The sequence below is a fragment of the Sapajus apella genome, unplaced genomic scaffold, assembly GCF_009761245.1.
Source record: "Sapajus apella isolate SASKATOON/1434 unplaced genomic scaffold, GSC_monkey_1.0 scaffold63, whole genome shotgun sequence".
Taxonomy (NCBI): domain Eukaryota; kingdom Metazoa; phylum Chordata; class Mammalia; order Primates; family Cebidae; genus Sapajus; species Sapajus apella.
Window position 1 is genome coordinate 9,788,167 of NW_022437003.1, and position 10,392 is coordinate 9,798,558.

The 10,392-nt window shown below is 45.3% G+C and overlaps 1 pseudogene; it reads left to right on the top strand.

Moving 5' to 3' along the window:
- Positions 1 to 5,991: 5,991 nt before the first annotated feature.
- Positions 5,992 to 7,586, top strand: LOC116529803 (annotated as a pseudogene).
- The last annotated feature ends 2,806 nt before the right edge of the window (positions 7,587 to 10,392 follow it).

Sequence of the window (10,392 nt, forward strand, 5' to 3'; positions counted from 1 at the left end):
TGGCTGAAGAAATAGAGTCTAATCTAAATACACCTATCTTTTACTACGAAAATATTTCTCATTTCTTTTTTTTTGGGGGGGAGCTCTCCAAACATTTTTGCTTTCCCTGTTGAGACTTCTCAGTATATGTATATTTGCTAGTTTTACTCTCAAATCATATAACAGGTTAGTAAAATTAATTTAATTATTTTTTACAAAGTAAAAGAGAATACAGTAAATAAGAGAGAGGTTTAACTATGTTTTTTCTGGGTCTCAGTGGATCATCTTGCACATAGTCTGGGATTTAGGGACTACTTAAAGACTGTAGCACCATGCTTCTTCAATTGGAAAGATGCAAAATCCCGAGAATGGAATTTATTCTGCTCTCATTAGTGGTAGGACAGAGTTACTATTACAGCCAAAACTATCCATCTACTTACACCAAAACCTACAACAAAGTGTTGGCAATACTGTAATATTGTATGAGAACAATGTACACCTGGGCTTTTCCTTCCAGATGAGCAGGACACTGGCACAGGGATAAGATGGTGGCGACATAGACTGTTGTCATTGTGTTTTCCTGTATAAACTCATTTACTATCATTAGTAATCATCACTGTATGAGAACTTCCAGGCCGGCAATGTTGCAAACAGTAAGGCACGGAAGCTTTTCCTCTCAGGCTCTCTGTGACAGAAAACACACAAGTCATGGGCCAAAATGACAGGATTTGCTGGGCGCGGTGGCTCACGCCTGTAATCCCAGAACTTTGGAAGGTTGGGTTAAGTGGATCACTTGAGGTTAGGAGTTTGGGACCAGCCTGGCCAATATGGTAAAACCCTGTCTCTACTAAAAATACAAAAATTAGCCAGGCGTGGTGGCACGTGCCTGTAATCACAGCCACCCGGGAGGCTGAGGCGTGAGAATTACTTGAACCCAGGAGGCGGAGGTTGCAGTGAGCCGAGATCATGCCACTGCACTCCAGCCTGGGCAAAAGAGCAAGCTTCTATCTTCAAAAAACAAACAAACAACAAACAAACAAACAAAATGGCAGGATCGAGGTATACATGGGTTACTGGTCAGACACTGAATACATAATCCCCACACAGAAGACATTGAAACCTCTGTGTATTGTGCCTGACATTAATTATTTGTGCTTTAAAAATATATGTGTGTGGCTGGGCGTGGTGGCTCACCCCTGTAATCCCAGCACTTTCGGAGGCCGAGGTGGGTAGATCACCTGAGGTCAGGAGTTTAAGACCAGCCTGACTGACATGGAGAAACTCTTTCTCTACTAAAAATACAAAATTAGAGTAGTGTGGTGGCGCATGCCTGTAATCCCAGCTACTCGGGAGGCTGAGGCAGGAGAATTGCTTGAACTCAGGAGGTGGAGATTGCAGTGAGCCGAGATTGCACCATTGCACTCCAGCCTGGGCAACAAGAACGAAATTCTGTCTCAACAACAACAACAGAAAAGGTGGGACATGGTGGCTCATGCCTGTAATCCTAGCACTTTGGGAGGCCAAGGTGGGCAGATCACCTGAGGTTAGGAGTTTAAGACCAGCCTGACCAACATAGAGAAACTCGGTCTCTACAAAAATACAAAATTAGCTGAACATAGTGGTGCATGCCTATAATCCCAGCTACTAGGGAGGCTGAGGCAGGAAAATCACTTGAACTCGGGAGGTGTAGATTGTGGGGAGCCAATATCACACCACTGCAGTCCAGCCTGGGCAACAAGAGTAAAATTCCATCTTAAAAAAAAAAAAAGGCTGGGCGCGGAGGCTCAAGCCTGTAATCTCAGCACTTTGGGAGGCCGAGCCGGGTGGATCACGAGGTCAAGAGATCGAGACCATCCTGGCCAACATGGTGAAACCCCGTCTCTACTAAAAATACAAAAATTAGCTGGGTGTGGTGGCGTGAGCCTGTAGTCTCAGCTACTCGGGAGGCTGAGGCAGGAGAATTGCTTGAACCCGGGAGGTAGAGGTTGCGGTGAGCTGATATTGTGCCACTGCACTCCAGCCTGGCACCTGGTGACAGAGTGAGACTCTGTTTCAAAAAAAAGTGTGTGTGTGTGTGTGTATGTGGGTGTGTGTTGTATGCATGTGTGTATATATGTGCATGTGTATATGTGTGTGTATATCTATCTATCTATCTATACACATGACTCACCTAGGAATGTCAAATTTTGAAAGTTTCTAGATGCAGCCCTTAGCAGGGAGACCTCCCCAGACTAGGACAGGATGTGCTTAGATGGCGAGTTACACAACTGGAAGTGGACTTTCTCTGCTGCTCCCTGTGTGTTGTGAGGATTAGTGTAATTAGAGCTGTGCTTGTACAGCACTTTGGCATTCTCAGACAAAAAGTGCTAGATGAGCGCAAAATTTTATAACTGTAATGGAATCCAAGCAAATAGCATTGTAATAAATGGGTCTTGCTGCTGATACTGCATTTAAGAGTCCCCTCTTTATTACTGCATGTTTACTCTATGTGATGAACCGAGGTGATTAATAACAATGATCATAATTACTCCTACAGCATTTTATGCTTTCAAAGGGCTTTACAACGTGTTTATTATGTAATCTTTAATCCTCCCAGTTGCTGCTCTGCTATGTCAGTGTTGTTTTTGTTTTTGAAATTTTCATAGAAACAGAGTAATCTGAGAACTTGAGAGAGGGGCTGAGGTTTTCAAGGTCCGACAGCAAGTCAACTTGAGGTGCTGCGGGATTTTGATTTGGAAAGGATAGATGTTGAATGAGCCGGAAGAGAGGGTGACGCGGGTGGGGGAGAAGACACGTGGAGCTCACAGTGTAACCCGGCAGGGTTCAGGGGCAGATTGCTATGATCCGGATGTGAGGAACCCAAGCAAGGTTGCTTGGAGAGTCTAGAGCAAAGGGCAAGTTGATGCCGAATGCCAAGTGGCGGCTCCCGCCTCAACACCCCCTCTGTTCAGGGTGGGATACTCCAGTGGCATTTCTGCAGTTGCTTGCGTTCATTCAGCTTGTACTTAACACCTGGTCAAGGTTGGTCAAGGGGAGTAGGGCTTTATGTCGCAGCTAATTGGGTGCTGTAAGGAAAAGACCCCCAAACAGTAGTGTCAGCAACTGTGCATTGCATAATCAGCTGCTTGGAATGCCCACTGGGGGATTAGACCATGATGAGCAAGTGCTGTGGGTATCTGCGAGACAAGCAGTGTGTCAATTACACTGTGGATGGCCAGATTTATGTGCCTTTTGGCAGTGTGGCTGAACTATTAATCATGTCTCATGAACAGGCCCCATGTAAACCAATAGCAAATGGCACCTCTCAAGGAGCATCCCAGCAAAAAATGTCCCATTTCCCCTATATCTTCTGCTGATGCCTAAGGTACTGAAAATGAGAATGGATACACAGAAGCATCAAGCAATAATCAAGAGCCAGGCTGCCCCTTCCCTCCTTCCCTGCTTCCTTCCTTCCTTGCTTCCTTTCTTTTTAAAAATAAAAACCTAATCATGTTTTCTGAGCCAGCAACACCGGATTTCCAATCAGCATCTGGAAATGGCATATTTCACATAAAAACGCACCCGTTAAACATTTTCTTTTAATGACAAAGTGAGGATTTCATGACTTTCCTCTGTTTTTATTTCATGGTGGTTTAGATGGGCCATACATATAGATTTCTTATTCCTTGCTGAGTTACATATTTCCTGAAGTGCGATACAGCTAATGTCATAATTAAATGTCGTCAAGATAATGTGTATGAGTGTTTTGAGCGTTATCACTAATTGCTGTGTTAGCATGAATTAGACAGGAAGCCCAAATGCAGCTGTGTCCTACGTGGTGCAGTTTCTTGGTTGGGCTGTGTGTTTGTGTCCATGTAAGTGAGGGTGTGCTTGCGTGAACCAGCTGTATACTCTTTCCCTTATACCTGCATTGTCTCAAGGTACTTGCTGGTCTCTCTCGTTTGTGCAGAAGTCTCTAAAATGATGCCTGGAATGGAAGCCGTCGTCTGCAAGAGAGAGTCCACATTTCTTTAAATAAGCAATTTTCTGTAATCAGTCAGCAGGGAAAGCTTCATTCTCCAAACCAACATTAATGGAAGACAGATTTTAGAATTTAAAGAAAGCATGTTTATCTTCAAGACAGATTCGTTGGGGTTGGGGTGTGTAAGTGTGTGGGGCGAGAGGGGTTGGGAGTTTTGTAAAGCAAATAGGAAGAGCTGGGCATGGTGGCTCAGGCCTGTAATCCCAGCACTTTGGGAGGCTGAGGCGGGTGAATCACCTGAGGTCAGGAGTTTGAGACCAGACTGGTCAACATGGTGAAACCCTGTTTCCATGAAAGAAAGAAAGAAAGAAAGAAAAGAAAGGAAAGAAAGGAAAGAAAGGAAAGAAAGGAAAGAAAGAAAGGAAGGAAGGAAGGAAGGAAGGAAGGAAGGAAGGAAGGAAGAAAGGAAGAAAGGAAGAAAGGAAGAAAGGAAGAAAGGAAGAAAGGAAGAAAGAAAGAAAGAAAGAAAGAAAGGAAAGAAAGGAAGGAAGGAAGGAAGGAAGGAAGGAAGGAGGAAAAGAAAAGAAAATAGGAAGACATTTGTTTTTAGTTCAAGATCTTTTCTAATCTTCCCACACTTGTCAAACCCATAAGGACTCATCCTGCTGATCATGTGACTTCTGGACTGGACTCTTCCTCCACCTCCTCTCCCCGGTCCTCCGCTGGACTCCTCCTTGCTTTAGTACTAAACAGGGGTCAGAGGAAAGGCCAATGAAACTCATGTTCTGGCTTCTGGCTGTGACAGCTCTCCCCTGGAAGCTAAAGGCACATGACCAAGTCTTCATCACTGTGGCCTTGGGTCCAAGGAAGCCCCCATGACCCTCCCTTGGCCTCTCTCCACCCCAGGGGTCCTCTGGGTGTTCCCCTAGTCATCCACACCTTTTATTTTTAGGGTGTAACTGTAACCATGATGCAGCTGATTTTAATCTCTATAGGTTTCTGCATCATGGAGATCAGGAAGACAATGTAACTGCCTCAGAAAAAAGTCTGTCCTCAGATAACTTATCTGACAGAGAGGCAATTACCACCTGCTTGATTTCTTAGGCAATTTTAATTCACTACTGCTTGGTGATAGGGACTCAAAAGAGAGGGAGAGAGGGAGAGTGAGACTCCTTCACCCTATTGAGTTACTCCATACGCTGTTCCCACAGCTCTAAGATACACGGTGTGCCCGGCCTATATCTGTTTTATTCATCCAGATTTAAAAAATAGATGTGATGGATTTATGTGTGTGTGCAGCTAATGCCTGAGCAACTTTCATGGTAGTTTTAGCTCGTGTCCTTGAAGGACTGGTGTGGCCCCTGGAGTTGTTCCTCTCCTGTGGTAGATATGGAAAATGAAAAAGACCCTGCTTCTGTCTGGCGGTTTTGACAAGCTGGTCAGATTCCCATTCCCAGAGGTGCCTTGTACCCATTAGGAAGCTGATTGCTTGCGGGAGAGCCTCTTGAATTCCAGCAGAGACAAGATCAAGGCCTAATGTACCACACGTACGTGGGTCTCCCTTTCCTTGACCAACAGATTTTGACAGAATGACTTGTCAACAAATAGGCCTGGGGTAAGAAGATAAAGAGTTGTCATTTAGAAATAAACACCATCATTTCTCTTCACAATTCGTAACCGCTTTTTCAACCTTTTTCCTTCCATCCTCCCTCCTCCTCCTGAATCCTACGTTTTGCACACCAGCAAAATGTCATACAGCCTCATCTGGAAGTCTCACTCACTGGTTCTTGCTCCTGGTGGGAGTCTCTGGCTTTTTACCTTCCAAAACATCTCCCTCTTGCTTTTAAAAACATTTCAGCTGGGCACGGTGGCTTGGAGGTGGCCAGGGACCAGGGCTTGCCTATGGGACCCAGGACTAAATATTAAAGAAGAGTTGGATCGACATTTCACAGAAGAAGGCATAACAATGACAAATTAGTACATAAAAAATAGGCTGGATCGATTATAGACTGGAAGCCAGGACCTTAGCGCTATCTCTCCCATCTTGCAAGATGGTGGGTGAAAAAGTTGAGAAGCCTGATACTAAGGAGAAGTAAACTGAAGCCAAGAAGGTTGATCCAGGTGGCAAGGTGAAAAAGGGTAACCTGACTGAGGGCTAAAAACCCAACAAGGGGAAGCCCCACTGCAGACGAAATCCTGTCCTCATCAGAGGAATTGGCAGACATTCCCAATCTGCTGTGTATTCCAGAAAGACCATGTACAAGAGGAAGTACTCAACTGCTAAATCCAGAGTTGAAAGAAAGAGGACTGTTCTTGTCACTGTTAATAAACCAGTTGCGGCTGGGTGTGGTGGCTCACAATCCCAGCACTTTGGGAAGTCGAGGAGGGCAGATCACAAGGTCAAGAGATCGAGACCATCCTGGCCAACATTGTAGAAACCCCACCTCTACTAAAAATACAAAAATTAGGCCGGGCGTAGTGGCTCACACCTGTAATCCAAGCACTTTGGAGGCCAAGGCGGGCAGATCACCTGAGGTAGGGAGTTCAAGACCAGCCTGACCAACATGGTGAAACATCATCTTTAAAAAAAAACCAAAAAACAAAAATTAGCTGGGCGTGGTAGTGTGTGCCTGTAGTCCCAGCTACTTGGGATTGAGGCAGTAGAATTGCTTAAACCCAGGACGTGGAGGTTGCAGTGAGCCAAGATTGTACCAGTGCACTCCAGCCTGGCAACAGAGCGAGACTCCCATCTCAAAAAATAAAAATAAATTAATAATAAATAAAAAATAAACCAGTTGCTAGTGACAAGCATGGTGGTACCCGGGTGGTTAAAATGTGCAACATGCCTAGGTACTGACCCCTTGATGATAAGCCTGGAGAGCTGTTGAGCCAGGGCAGGAGCCCCTCCAGGCAGCATGTGAGAAAACGGGGCCAGCATCTCTCCCAGTCTCACTCTGCTCATCCTCACCGGGCACTGCAGAGGCAAGACAGTAAGAGGTCTTCCTGAAGCGACTGGGCACTGGCTTGTTACTTGTAACCGAACCTCTGATTCTCAACTGAGTTCCTCTGGGAAGAGAATACCAGAAATTTGTTGTCATCTCCACAAAAATTACTATCAGCAATGCGAAAACCCCAAAACATCTCACTGATGCTTACTTCAAGAAGCAGCAGCTGCGGAAGTACAAACACCAGGAAGGTGCGATCTTTGACACAGAAAAAGAGACATGTGAGATTACAGAGCAGGGCAAGCCCTGGTCCCCGACCATCTTCAAAAAAGCTGTGGAGTCAACAATTTTGGCTAGGCATGGTGGCTCATGCCTGTAATTCCAGGACTTTGGGAAGCCAAGGCCAGGAGTTCAAGACCAGCCTGGCCAACATGGAGAAACCTTGTCTCTATTAAAAAAATTAAAAATAAATTAGCCAGGTGTGGTGGCAGGTACCTGTAGTCCTAGCTCCGTGGGAGGCTGAGGCATGAGAATCTCTTGAACCTGGGGGGTGTAGGTTGCAGTGAGCCAAGATCATGCCACTGCACTCCAGCTTGGGTGACAGAGGAAGACTCTGTTAAAAAAAAAAAAAATCACCCAAAATTAAAGCTATTCTTCAGCTCCAGGGCTACCTGCAATCGTCTTTGCCCTGGAGAATGTAGTTTATCTTTTGTAAATTGGTGTTTTAAGTTTCTTATTTATTTATTTATTTTTAAGACGGGGTTTCACCGTGTTGGTCAGGCTGGTCTTGAACTCCCGACATCAGGTGATCTGCCTGCCTTGGCCTCCAAAGTGCTTGGATTACAGGCGTGAGCCACCACGCCTGGCCTTAAGTTTCTTATAACTAGGTGCAGTGGCTCACACCTGTAATCCCAGCACTTTGGGAGGCTGAGGCAGGTAGATTGCTTGAACCCAGGAGTTCAAGACCAGCCTGAGCAACATAGCAAAACCTCACCTCTACAAAAAATACAAAAAAAAAAAAAAAAAAAAAAATTGGCTGGGCACTGTGGCTCATGCCTGTAATCCCAGCACTTTGGGATGCTGAGGCGTGTGGATCATGAGGTCAGGAGTTTGAGACCAGCCTGGCCAACATGGTGAAACCCCATCTCTACTAAAAATACAAAAACCAGCCAGGCATGGTGGCAGGTGCCTGTAATCTCATCTATTGTGGAGGCTGAGATAAAAGAATGGCTTGAACCTGGGAGGCAGAGGTTGCAGTGAGCCAAGATCGAGTCGCTGCACTCCAGCCTGGGTGACAGAGCAAGACTTCGTCTCAAAAAAAACAAAAAAAAACAAAAAGGAAAAGAACCTCCACCTTTTGGGTTCAATCAATTTTCCTGCCTCAGCCTCCTGAGTAGTTAGGATCACAGGTGCCTGCCACCACGCCCGGTTAATTTTTGTATTTTTAGTACAGCTGGGGTTTCACCATGTTGGCCAGGCTGGCTTCCAACTCCTGACCTCAGGTGATCTGCCTGCCTCAGCTTCCCAAAGTGCTGGGATAACAGGCGTGAGCCACCGGGTCTGGTCAGAAGACATTGTTTTTAATGGCTATGTATTCACCTGAGTGGCTCTGCCATGAAACGCTTTGTCACCATCTGTTCCTGCCTGTGGCAATGTCCCCACAATAATGTCCAGGTTTCTAGCTTAAGCCACTGAATTACTGCCTTAGGAAAAATCTCCAGGTACAGAATAAATGGGGCTGTGCATGCGATGACTTTTTCATGCCTGTCACCCCAGCAATTTGGGAGGCCGAGGTGAGCAGATCATCTGAGGCCAGGAGTTTGAGACCAGCCTGGCCTACATGGTGAAACCCTGTCTCTGCTAAAAATACAAAAAAAAAAAAAAAAAAAAAATTAGTGGGGCGTGTTGGTGCACACCTGTAACCCCAGCTACTCTGGAGACTGAGGCAGGATAATTGCTTGAATCTAGAAGGTGGAGGTTGCAGTGAGCTGAGATCATGTCACTGGACTCCAGTCTGGGCAACAGAGTGAGACTTTGCCTAAAAAAAAGAATGAATGGGTCAAATAGAATGAGCACTTTTATGTTTCTTGATACATATGCAGTATAAACATTGCTTTTAGTGACTTAGAAAGAGGCAAGCACATATGTAGAAAGTGAAAACAGCAAATGCCTGCCCATTCTGCAGTTTCAAAAATGCATATTCTGTATTAGCCATAAGCCCAGATTCACTTCTGGGTCCCTGATCTCTAGTTTGCTGTGTGTTTTCTATTGGAGTCAAAGGGACATACACTTCCAATAAAGCAAATTATTTATTGCTACCTGTGGGGATAGCACAAATGCTCTCACAAATAGTTCTGATCTCTTTTTATTTTTTTTTCTTTTGAGAAAGGGTATTGCTTTGTTGTCCAGGCTGGAGTACAATGCTGTGATTATGGCTCACTGCAGACTCAAACTTCTGGGCTCAAGTGATCCTCCTATCTCAGCCTCCTGAGTAGCTGGGATTACAGGCATGTGCCACCACGCCTGGCTAATTTTTTACTTTAGGTAAAAATGGGTCTTGCTATGTTGCCCAGGCTGGTCTTGAACTCCTCAGCTCAAGCCATCGTCCATCCTCTGCCTCCCAAAGCACTGGGATTACAGGTGTGAGCCACCACACTTGTCCTTACTTTAAATTTGTGAAACTAAAAAAGATTGTTTTGTGTGTCAAAATTTTTAGATTTACATTCACAGGTCCACATTTGCCTAAGAGCTGCAGGCTTAGTAGCTTAGTGTTTAGCTGGATTCTCCTTTTACTGAAATGTTGTACCTCCAGTTACCAACTCATTCCAGGAAAAGACTGTGACCTTGAAATGGACTCTTTCTTGTCTAGGATTCTTTGTTCTTATTTTTTAAAATTAAATTAAATTAATTGATTTTTTTTTTTTTTTGAGACAAAGTCTTGCTCTATTGCCCAGGCTGGAATGCAGTGGAGTGATCTCAGCTCACTGCAACCTCCGCCTCCCGTGTCCAAGCGATTCTCTTGCTTCAGCCTCCCCAGTAGCTGGGACTACAGGCACAGGCCAGCACAACCAGCTAATTTTTGTATTTTTAGTAGAGACGGGGTTTCACCATGTCGGCCAGGCTGGACTCGAACTCCTGACCTCAGGAGATCCGCCCATCTTGGCCCCCAAAGTGCTGGGACGACAACCATGAGTCATCTGGGCCCTGTCTAGGATTCTTTGCCTGCTTGTCCCCTCAGCACTGGTTTTTCCACCTCCTGGGACTCCTCACTCAGTATCGTCTATGGAGACAGCTATGAACAAAGCCACGAGGGGAAGGAGGTGATCTGCCTGTGTCAAACACTTCACATACGTTTTCTCATTTAATTATCACTACTGTCCTCTGACATGGATATTGTTATTCCTTTTTTTTTTTTTTTTTTTTTTGGAGATGGAGTCTTGCTCTGTCACCCAGGCTGGAGTGCAATGGCAAGATCTGGGCTCACTGCAACCTCCGCCTCCTGGGTTC